Source organism: Drosophila bipectinata, chromosome 3L, assembly GCF_030179905.1.
Source record: "Drosophila bipectinata strain 14024-0381.07 chromosome 3L, DbipHiC1v2, whole genome shotgun sequence".
NCBI lineage: Eukaryota > Metazoa > Arthropoda > Insecta > Diptera > Drosophilidae > Drosophila > Drosophila bipectinata.
Window position 1 is genome coordinate 15498392 of NC_091738.1, and position 12675 is coordinate 15511066.

Here is a 12675-nt window from a genome sequence, read left to right on the forward strand (position 1 = left end):
GGGGGTTTTGGCTTTTGGATTTGAGTTTTCTGGCTAATGAGTTGTGGGTTGGAAAATAGGACAGAGCCAGGCCATAAAACTGGCTCAGCTGATAGCTTATCCAAATGATCCAATTCAGAGGCCATGATTCTGTAATTAAATCTTTGGATAGAAATAAAGACGATATGGGAAAAGGTTTTCAAGAAACTTTTAATGGGGGGATAATGACTTATAAAATAAAGAATAAATTAGCATTTAATTAATACTTATAATACTGAAATTCTTTAATTGAAAACCTCTGTTGAAATACCTTTATTCATCATCATATTTTTTCAAATATATCAACCTTTATCAACTGTATCAATTTCTCTGATTTATTTTCACAATCAATAAAATTCTCTCCACTGATTTCCTTGTTTTCCCGCCCAGAGCCATCACTTCACAATACAATCATATTTTTTTCGCACCTGGAAATGCGAATCAGAGGCCGTATAGCACTTAATATTGATTTTATTCAGTCATCGCTCCGCACCCTAACCCCATTCCGCGTTCTCCTGGCCCCGATCCGGCAATGATGTTCGCATATTATGCATATATAGCCGGCGATATATATTTACATGCACGTATGTGCGAGCATTCCTCAAGTGCTAATTTCTGTTTCTGCTACATCAAAGTGAAATCGCACTGCTGGGCATTGGAGTATTGGTGGCTCGAATAAAAAATAAATATTAAGCTACCAAAAAGGTAAGTGCCTTAAGAAAATAATGTTATGCTTTGTAAAAAAATAAATGTACACTCGATGATAAATTGAGGTGTAATTAATTTGATTTGCTTTGACTGGATGACTGCCTGACTCGCTGACTGGCGTTTCATTTTCAGTGTCCGGGATAAGGAAAATTGACAGTCACTGCACTTGGGGCTCGAACTCGAAGCTTTCCCATACGCGTGAAAATTGGTTGACAGTGACGTCGGCTGAGACTGAAACTGAGACGCTGGCTGAGGCAGAGGTTTTGGCCAAGACCGCAACATCAACGGCGGCAAAGACGACGCTTCCAACAGTAAAACGTGTTCTACTCGTTTATGGCCACCGCTTCTTGGGCAAAAGTTGTTTTTACTGTAGTGCGGCTCTGGCTGTCTATAACTTTCTTCGCAAGTGGTGGCTGCCATTGGCCAACTGGAGCCCCAAGTCGCTTCGAGCCAACTCGCTGAATGGTACACAGCATAGTAGTCAGTAGTAACTCTCTGCACAGCATTTCTGTTAACAGGTCAGTGGAGTTTTCTTAAACTTCCAACTTAGCCCGAAACTGAAATCGAGAGACTGACTGCAGAGGCTTAGAGAATGTTACGAAATTTTATGTAATGTGCCAAAATCAAAATAACAACAAAAAAGAAGTTGGAAGTTGGTAGTTAAAAAAAAAATCTGAGAAATAAGAAAAACAATGCACAGCCCACAGCATGCTCGGTGAACAATTCACAAAAAAATAAACTTTCATTTCAAGGCAACACTCTCCGGTTGGGCAAACTTTAACTATTTTTTGAGGGAAGCCACGGCACAAGTTCAGAAACCATATAATTCAACGTTTTAATGGCTTAATACACTCTGACATCTGTTGGCTTTTGGGGTCAACCAGGTGGCAAAGTTGTTTGCAAGCCAAAAAGGGGAAAACAATCACATCAACACCCCCGCCCTCGGCTAATCAAAATCTTTCTCCTCTTACATATTTTAGTAAACAAGCCGGAGGGGATAGTACCATAGGGTGGTAGGGTAGATAGTAGTAGGAGATGGAGTTAAGGGTGTTTAGTTATTTTCCTGCTCCATTTGACTAATTAATTTTTGGCCCAACTTGCTAGACTTCAGTCTTGGCTAATATAACTGGCGCGGTGGGGGGCTGCCAAAAGTTTTTCCGGTTTATTAATTTTTGTTGCACTAGTTGTTGTTTTGCTTCCGGCCATCCGCCTGCCGCCCGCCGCCACCCGCTGAAAATCTTTTCCAGCCATTGGCGTCTCTAATTGAAAATTGCCGCCCGCCTATTTAGCACTATAGTGGATTCTGCAATTAATAATACATGTCAAGTGTGTATAGTGTTAATTAGAGAATGGTAAAAAAAAGAAGAACCACTCTGGCGGAAAAATTACAGTTTGTGAGAAGTTTTTGGCTAATTTATAGCGATTTAATAGGGATTTCAAAGGAAAACTTTTAGCTAATTTACTATGGAAAGGATTTGGAAACTAGGTCTGATTTTTTCCAATTTAAACCCAATATTTCTTGTTTTAACTCATCCTTATTCCATATTTTTAACCCTCTTAAATTCAACTAATAAATCCAGCCCACTTTTACTTATTTCTCTGCCACTTTAACTGAAACCGCTTATCACTAATTATCGCTCAACCGCTTCTCGGCCATGAAACTCCTTATTAACCGAATCGAAAGACTGACTCCACCCACCGCCACGTACATTGTTCATTTAAGGCTCATTATTGTTCTGGCGCGCTCATTCAGGCAATCCAATTATCCTCACTAACCGACCCCCGTCGACAATTAAAGGCATGAAATTATTTGATTACCAACGTTTTGTCGCTGTCTCGACGAAAATTTCGCTTTTCTTTCGCCGTTAAAGCCGCACGAACCTCAGAAGCCTCAAAACCTTCACGACTTTTCCACGTGTTGCAATGTGTTGGTAAAGTGTGTTTGGACGGTTTTTTGGAATCGTTTCCGTTCCGAGGCTGTAGTTGTGAGTGAGATTATGCATGAAAGCGCCTCTGTGTGCCTGGAATAATCAAGGTTCGCACTTTTTCAGGGGCGTGGCAGCTTTTCACACGCGCCAACCGTCAATAAAGTGAGTTACAGGTGCGGCGCGGGGTGTTGGCATCCCGCTGGGACACGTCAACTAATCGATTTTCAAAAAACATAGTTAGTCTCTAATATTGGCAGAGCAATCGCTGATTAAATGCAAAGTGCGTGCCGGCAATTTCGTTTTGTTTAAAGTGAATACATGGTTAGCCAAAGCCGAAAGCCAAATGAAAACCAATCGCGATGGACATTGTGTGGATTTGTATTTGGATTGGGATTTGCGTTTGACCACTAACCATACAGCATATAGACAACCCATTTCATACAACGAAAATGGACGCGAAAATTTCTTGCGACAGGCCCCAGCAGGCCCCAGAGCGGATTTCTTACGCTCTCTTACGCTCATCGTTCGTTCATCTTACGCTCATTCTCGCAATAAATGTTTTCTGTTTCTCAGTCTCTAAACGGAGCGCGATGAAGAAGGTTGGCCTGCGCTTCGGTTGATCTTTGTATGTATGCGTGTCACACATTCACATACATGGGTGTATGTGTGCGTGCGATTTCGTTTCGAAGCCAGCGCACAAAATTTTGATTTTTCTTACTTTTAAGGCTTGCTACCCTAACAAAATTCGGGTATTCGTTATTTGATGAAATGACGAAAGAAATTATATTATTTTTTATTTTATTTTTTTTTATTATTTCAGCATACATTTTTAATTTATTTAGGAATAAGATTAAGTGTTAGTAGTAAAATGTTTTCTGTATATATATTTTTACGAATCATTAAAAATCAATATACTGAGAAAGTGTCAGAGTATATTTCGGTCGGAGTCACTTAAAGCGCCGATTGCTTTTAAGTTTTTGTTGTTCTGCAAGAGGCTTGTGCATGCCTACTCTAACGATGGAATGATTTTTAGGGGAGGGTGAAGACGGGTGAAGAATTAAATTACTTTTTAAAGTTATTATATATAAGGAAATATATATAAGGAAATTATTAAATTAACGACAATAATTTAATTAAATCTCACAATAACCCAAAATATAATAACAAGTGCCTGAAAAATTGTAAACAAAAAAGGTAAACAAGTCCATCAGCTGTTTTCGTGTCTTCACCCTCCCCTAAAAATCATTCCATCGTTAGAGTAGGCATGCACAAGCCTCTTGCAGAACAACAAAAACTTAAAAGCAAACGGCGCTTTAAGTGACTCCGACCGAAATATACTCTGACACTTTCTCAGTATATTGATTTTTAATGATTCGTAAAAATATATATACAGAAAACATTTTACTACTAACACTTAATCTTATTCCTAAATAAATTAAAAATGTATGCTGAAATAATAAAAAAATATAATATACAAAATAATATAATTTCTTTCGTCATTTCATCAAATAACGAATACCCGAATTTTGTTAGGGTAGCAAGCCTTAAAAGTAAGAAAAATCAAAATTTTGTGCGCTGGCTTCGAAACGAAATCGCACGCACACATACACCCATGTATGTGAATGTGTGACACGCATACATACAAAGATCAACCGAAGCGCAGGCCAACCTTCTTCATCGCGCTCCGTTTAGAGACTGAGAAACAGAAAACATTTAATGCGAGAATGAGCGTAAGATGAACGAACGATGAGCGTAAGAGAGCGTAAGAAATCCGCTCTGGGGCCTGCTGGGGCCTGTAGCAAGAAATTTTCGCGTCCATTTTCGTTGTATGAAATGGGTTGTCTATATGCTGTATGGTTAGTGGTTTGACGCTACTGAATTTCATTTCATTTGGACATTACATTCAATTTTTCATGCTGCCCTGCACTGTCACTATGGTACGTTGGCAATGGCTGCCTTTTGGTTTCATTTTTATTTTTTTTTTTATTTTTTATGAATTCATTCACGTACTAGGGTACACAATAGGCAAACTCAACGCGAACTCTCTTGACCGTTAAGTTGAATGCACTGAAGAAAAATCAATGAATTAAAGGAAAATAATTTATAAAATTTTAGGAGATTATAGGAGACAATACGCATCACAGTATTGCAATAAAACCCTGATTTAAAGGTCTTTTTTTTTATTAAAAATATTAATACTTTTCTCTAGTGTACCTCTGGAAGCGCCTGTGTCCGCCTTCAGTCTCATTTCGCATTCAATGAACGAACGCATCCATCCATCGAACGAAAGCCAAGACAACCGAAGCAATTTCAATACAAGCGAACAAAATCAACGGCAGCCACAACGGAACAACAACCCGAAGAAATGGTAAATGAAAGTGCCCTCAAAAGGTTTTCTAAATTTGTACCTCACCAAGTGCGCGAAGAAGAGTTTTTTCCAATTTCAATTTTTATGCATAAACTCGTATAAACGTATATATATTTTTTAGGTTGGGCTTAATTGTGTCGCGCGCTCTTCAGTAAATTACGAGGACTGACTGAGAGAACTCTTCATGTGGACGATTAGCGAAAGTCCATGATTATACACGTATATTGATATTAAGCTGGTTCTATCCAAATCGGTGGAAGAGAAAGAAAAAGTTATCATGGTCTGGAATCGTTAAAATCCCATCGAATGAGCTGTTTATGCCTATTTTTACTTTCAGGTTAGCGGCTTCTATTTCTTTTCTACTCAGGGGCCAGGGCCAATAGCCAATGGCCGAGGCCTATCCGGAGTTGGCCAAGAGACAAGTGTTACACAGGAAAAAGTTTAAGATAGAGGTCAATAAACTTATCTTTTAGACTTTACATTTTATTGAATAGTATTATGTACATATGTAGTTCTATCTTAAGACTTTATTGCAGAAATTTGCATAGTTTTTGTATCTTTTTTACAACAAATTTCCTTTTTACTATTTATTTAAATGCTCCTTATTATTTAGAATATTTAAGAACATTTCTTTCTCTCAGTGCACCCAGCTGAGAGCAGTAAGTGGCTCTCGCACAGGAAGGGAAAGCTGCCAATGCCGGAGTCTTGTTTTACAGCTTCAAAGAAAAGCAAAAGTCTGAGGCACATTATGGCCAGAAATTGACATTCTTTGCAGCCCGCTTCCAACCAGCCCTCCCCCCGGGGTCCACCCCTTTTGGCCATCCGTTCGCGTTGGCAGCATCAGCAACACATCGAAAACAATTCGAACCAAAAAAAAAATACCAAAAAAACTGGCTCCAGGCACTTTCTCTTTCTTTCACTGACGATAACGGACAGGCTTCGTGATGGGCGGGGAAAAGGTGGCTTCAAGGGGGCGGGGACAACTAAAACAACAAAAAGGGAAGCATCAAATCATCGACAAACATCCGACAACAACAAAAAAAAAGAAACAGAAACAACAACGACAATCGAAGTAAATAGACCAATTGGTTATGTTGTTGGTGCCTTTAAGCAATTTATAATTTATTTATGCGGCTAACACACACACACACATAGCTAAGGCTGTTGCCGATGCTGATGCCTCTTGGTCTTGTTGGTAATTGACACTTTAAGGCAATGACACATATAGGCGCAAATGGGCGTGGTCCGCAAGTGACAATTACATTAACGAAATACCATTATGCTCATAAAACTGTCAAACTGAAGTGTCGACTTGGCTATCACATAACAGTTTTGATATGAGTTGGCAGGGGCTTTTGGCCAAATCACTGTTGGCTCAAAAATAGCTCTACAATTGCTTCTTCTGTGTATTTTATAGGCTTTGAATTATAACCGTCTTTGTCTTTAATCAATATCACTTTCCGAAAATAAACTTCATAAAACTATAAACAATATTTGATGGCCTTTTATTCGCATCCCTTCCCCTGGGCCAACAGTCGGTTTCCGCTTACCAGGCAAAAGTTTAATTTGTATCTTTCATCTCCTGTCTGGTCATTAAATTTCTTGCCTTTGTTTCTAGGGGACGACGCGAACTTCTCCCCTCCCAAGAAAGATACTCCATATTTTCGCCATCTAACTTGGCCATGACACACGCTGGCTGGAAAATAAAGTTACAAATTTGACATCCACTATGTGACAGGCAGAGCAGGGAATGTGAAACGTGTGGAATTCCATTCCGACTACCAACTTGGCTGACTAATTTAATGGTTTCGCCTTAACAGCCAATTTAGTCCCGAGATTCGTTGGTCGAAAATCAATGCAAACGTCTGTATTTGAGTAGTTGGCATTCGCTAATGAAACCGCAAGTTTTCGTCAACCGAACTTTGGCGGTGGAAACTGGATGATGAACACCGAATTCCAATCAATAAATCAACTCGGCACTCGGCACTGTATCCTCGTCCTTTGGCCCTTATCCCTTATCAAATTCAATCACAAAATTTAATAAATATGCAAATTTTGGTCCGGGCCATGTAAAATTACGGGTACATGACAATTTTTCGATTATCCTGCCCTGTTACGTGGATAATACCTTATATTCCGGCATATTCCTGTCGGAAAATAATGAAATCCAAGGTTTTTTGAAATGAGTATTTAATTGCAAAACGAAAAAGTCGTTATAGTTAGCTGCCAACTATTGTTTGGGGAAAAACGTGACTGCGTTTGCCCGAAGATTGCGCAATTGTAGAAATTCGTCGAGCTTCATTGAATTATGCAAGTCGAGCCCGCAGTTAACACACACGTTTAATTAAAGCCACTTTCTTTTCACACATCCCCGACTTTCTTGGGCTTCAGTTTCTTGGATTTTGGATCATAGCTTTTGCCTCCTCGGTTTGTTTGAGTTTGTTTTCGAGCAACAGCGTGTACTGGGCATTAAATAATGTCATTCGAATTAACACCCCACGAACCACGGCAGGGCATTAGCATAAGTTGCTACTTGAGCCGCACTTTGTGGCATACTCTCGGGCGCCAGTTTTAAAAATAATATTCAGGTGCGGCCAGGTGAGGCTCTGCTGTTGGCATGACCACTCGATGTTCTTAATAAGGTAAATATTTGTTGTCCCATTTTCCCCTCCCAAAGGTACACACACACACAAATCTGAACCGCCAGGCTGGAGGAACAGGTGCTCCCCCGGCTGATGTTTTATTTCAGGCGAGAAATTTAATTTGCATTTCAACATGCAAATGTTCGCTCCCCGGACTGACAGCTGCTTGGGCCTGTTCGTTTCGGTGTTTTCTTCTAATTGGATGACTTTGGTTTTGGTCAGTTGCATTTTGCAAACGGATACCTGGTTTTTTTCGGAGAGGGACGGCCAAAGAAAAAGGTTTTGGCCCGGCAAATGTCTGAAATCAAATGTCAAATCCACATTGACTTGACGTCTAGTGAACCGGCCTAACCTTGCCCGACCCCAAAGAACTCCTTTCCTTTGCTTTCAGCCATTTGAATGCAGTGGGAAAAATGAGTATCTAAGTTATAAAATAATATATATTATAGAAAAAAAATATATTTTAAAGAGGGAGTAAAAAAAGGGGGGTTTTCTTTGATTGTCTGTAGGTAAAAGTATGTTTTTAGGTATTTTAAGATGTATAATACTCTAAAGTTATTTAAGTGAATATACTACGTAAATTATTTAAAATAAATATAAGAATTGAATGTTTAAAAAATGTATTATTTTAATATAATTTTCCACTGTGTATCAATCTCGTTTACCTGCGTCTTTCTCGTGTCTTTTCTTCACGCTTCTCTGGCTGCTTATTGCCTCTGGGCTAAGCTGGAATCTTTGAGGATTTGTTTGTTGCCCTGTCCTGCCGGAGTCCTGCATCCTTCCTCCTGTGACCTGCACCCTGCGTCCTGGCCCGTCCCCGTTTTCGTGTCCTGTGTGTCTCGTGGCCGCAAAAGGAAACTCAGCTTCCGGACTCAAATTCGATTTTCGTAGCATTTTTTCGTTGATTCCAATTCAATTTTCCCGGCGTTTAAGCACGGTAAACAATAATTAGATGTGCCCAGGGAATCCCGTGAAAGCTAAACTGTCTACTATATATGCATGTCTGGACATCTGCGAAATGGAGCATTAGTTGGATCCCCTTACCACATTCCCCTTTCGGACGAATGCAGGCTGTTTGTGGCGGAGCTTGTGGTTTTGGTCCAGACCGCATCTTTAACGATGAGATTTTGGTCAGGGCACTTCGATTTCTGCAAAGTGCAGAATCAGTAAAATTAAATTGGATTTCCATTGTGACGAACTGGACAGCAGGCCAGGGAAATTTGCGGTCACTCGGCAGGGATATCTTTCACATTCCAGCACAAAGTGGAAGGAGGGCGGTGGACCTTACAGGGACCTTGGCATCTTGGACTTGCCCCCTGTCCTCCCCCATCGTCTCGTTAAACATAAACTCCCGAGTCCCGAGTTGGCCAGTTGAACTAATGTTTTTTTAAACGCTGCCATTGTCGTTGGCCCATGGCAGTAACAAAACGTCCAGAAGTGGAACTTCGATGGGGATTTGTGGTCGGAACTCTGCGGGCTATCACAATAGATGAATGGATTTGTGAGCCATTATGTATTAAAGATAATAATTGTGGAACAGAGAAAGTTACTGCCTCCAAGAATTAAATGTTTTACGAAGAGTCTATATTACTATAAGTAAGCCCTGGCATTTTTAAAATTAATATGAAATTCCTTAAGCATTCATCCTTTAATTATTATTCCTGCAGCCCCATTTCACTTATCGATAATCGCCCCATTGTGCCCGATAGGCTGCGACTCCTTATGGAATTGAGCAATTGCATGGAAACGCAATTATTCGGGGTATTCACTTTGAGCAATGCCTTGTCTGGCTCTCAATCTCCCAATCATAATTATTATTGATCGTATTTCAATTTATTGGGACATTTTTTATTCGCTAGCGTCCAAGCTGACTGACTGGATGGTGGGATGGTTGGATGGCTGGCTGCCTGGTTGGCAACATTGTCAACGCTTCGCGTTTGTATTGTTGATGATTTTTCAAATGCGCTTAATGACACCGGGTCTGCTGCTCCTTCTTTCTCCCACCCAGATCCTTTATTTTCTCTCCCCCACGGTTCCTTTGTATCCTCTTTCCACTGAGTCTCATCTTTACCATACACTGAGGTGGAATTTTTACAAAAAATTCACTTAAGAAGGTTTTTAATTCAAAATTTTGTGTCCCGACAGACCAACGATAAAAATACTATAATATTACATAGTTTTTCCTTAAATTCTTCATTTAATTTTAAAAAAAATGGTACATTTTCTCCAAGTTTACTTTATTCCCAGCTTAATGCATATGAAACGGTAATTACGCATACGCCGCGTTGTGCAGCGGAAGCAGACGGGAAGTCAGCCGGGAGTGAAATCAAAGTGCCAGTGCCACTTATTGCCGCTCATTTATCTTATTAATAGCTTCAAGCTGCTGGCACAATTTATCAACCTAGTGACTAAAAAAAGCGACTTGATTTAACTTAAGTTGGCTTTCCTTTGTTGCCCTGCTTTTGTCATTTCTATAATCAACTCGCAGGCATTGACTCGAGCCGAACTGAAGTGTCCTGAAGGATATGCTGGAGTATCGAGTTTTGACAGTCGCCTGGGTCTAGACAATGTAATTGTCGACAGCAGCAAATCGAGTGTCTGCCCGAAATCCGAACTTTTCGGGGCTCCTTAATAGCTTCTGAGGCGGTAAATCAGCTCGGCCCGTATAAATCACCAAGTCCAAGGCTCGTTCCCAGCTCATATGTTGCGGCTTTTAAATCACAAGGTGTCAGGTTGGAAAACGAATCGAATGGAAAAAAAAAACTTAAAACAATGCCCTGGACTATTTTTGATGAGGGTAGGCACTATGGAATCAAAAGGGGGGAATTGGAATGTTGAACTAACCAGGACACGGGCCGCAGGTTGCAGGTCGCAGGTCGCTGGTCGGAGGTAGCAGGTCGTTTGTTTGTTTATTTATTTATTTCGAGTGTCCAAACAGTCGACCACTTGTCACAGCCAACAGTCGCAACTTGATTTATAAACATTTACATATTGCTGCCGTTGTCTCTCTCGATTTTTATTTTAGTTTTTCCTTGCCGGCAAGCGTTTATGTACCCACCTGGCTTTCACTCACTTTATTGTTGACCAATTAGGCGCAGCCATAAATTTATGCGAAATCAAGGGAATCTGGCAAAAGGAAGCGGGCACAGCAACTTCAGGGCACAGCAGACTCTGCAGTGCCGTTAATTAAAAAGTTTTTTAACAAGTTAATTGAAATAGATCTCGATTGGAGTTTTTATTGATATTGGGCTGACGTTTGGCATTTGCCGCTGCCAAACGGAACGAAGCGAAACTAAATAATTAGTTTGCTGGCCTCTTTTTGGGCCAAACTTTTTGTGCCACTTGAAGTGAAGAAGTTCTGGCCAGATGGAGGGCCAGGACGAGTCGGGAAGCCAAACTGTTTGCCAACAACTCGAGCACGAGCACGAGCCACTCACTTCAGTTTGGCGAAAACTTAACACATTATGAGTCTCGGCTTTGACTTTTGCCCTCCGAACCGAATTGAATCGAAATCCCCGGCGATCCCCCGCAAATGCATTTGACATTTTGCGATGGAGCAACAGCTGCTACATAAATTAAAAAATACAACAGACCATAAAGGCCCTAAGCCAAAGTAAAACGGAGTCTGCCTCCTTCCCAATACAAATAAAAGAGCAATAACAGTCGTGACAGGAACAACTTGTATTGGAGGGACCTCCGGCTTTACCTTCTATTTTTTTTTTTTTTTTTTGTGGTGAGCCTTTGGCGGGAAGCAGGCATAAATAATATGTACAAAAGAAACTTTTTGTCAAAGCGCCCCGAGTGGCACTTGGAGCTCACCCTTTTTCCAGATAAGTCCCAGCGAGCGCGATTGGGGGCCCCAATCAGGAAATCGATAATGATTTGGCCTAGCTATCGGCTATCAGCTGAAAACTGGGATCCAAATGACATTTTTAATACTCTTAATGTCAGTCAGAAAAATATTTCCCCTTTAATTTATTTTACTCGATTTTTAACAGGCTTAAGGTATGAGGAAAACCCATTTTTTGTTGAAAATAAAAATGCCGCAGCTCTTTCGAACCTTTTGACACATTGCAATCATGTATATGCTTTCATACTTTCTCTTTGTGGGGAAACACAATTTCAATATTTGCCTGAAGTGAACAATATGTTCACCTTAACGAAGACAGGAGTTATTCAAAAGTCGCCACAATCCCCCGGCGAGTGTAAAATTAAGCGAGCCATTTGAATGGCAACCATGGCGACAACGTCGAGAGCAAGAGACTTGGACGGTCATCAAAGTAAAGTGTTTTCCAACTTTTCTTTTCTCCGGGTTTTCCCTGGCAAGCTTTCTGTTTTTCTGCATTGTCCTCCTGGTCCTGAAAACTTTGCGCAGCTTCGCAGCTGCTCCTGCGGCGCTCCTGTTATTGTTGTTATTTACTATTAAAGTTGCAGGGATCGTAAACAGCTTGCGGCAAAAAAAAAATACAAAACAGTGTTTGGGGAGGAAATGGGGATAGTTCCTCTGATTGGCTTTGCCAGTTGTAATTTCGCAATTTCCGGTTCCATGTGGGCTTGTTCATGGCTTTATTACCAATTAAAGTTATTCAATTGCCGCGCAAACGTTAAAACGCGGCGCTAATTTCATTTCCCCCGCACACATCCATGTAAATATTGCAATGCGCCCACATATCTATTTTATGCTGCCGTTTATTGTTTGGACCAAATAGCAACAACTGCCGGAATGCGACGAGTTGGCTGGGTGTCTGGGTTTTGCATATTTAATGCATCTAATCAACATTAAGCCATGTTTTTGGTTGCGAGCCGGGTCCCCCTCTGGCCACTGCGGTCCAACCACGGCCCCCACCTCCCGAAAAGATACAAAATTCAGTTGCAGATATGTACATTTCTGTTGCCGTCACATTTACATAATTTCATTGGCAACACATGCTGCTGGGTCAAACACCCCACCCCTGGAACAAATTATTACACGCTTTTATTAACAAAAATTATGCTCGACTGTTGATTTGCA

At 40.7% G+C, this 12675-nt stretch overlaps 1 long non-coding RNA gene across 1 annotated transcript; it reads left to right on the forward strand.

Moving 5' to 3' along the window:
• Positions 1-2722: 2722 nt before the first annotated feature.
• LOC138926457 (uncharacterized) lies at positions 2723-5474 on the forward strand. The gene is made up of 4 exons (XR_011442991.1): positions 2723-2816; positions 4864-5022; positions 5144-5302; positions 5360-5474. It is a non-coding gene; the product is annotated as an uncharacterized lncRNA (long non-coding RNA).
• The last annotated feature ends 7201 nt before the right edge of the window (positions 5475-12675 follow it).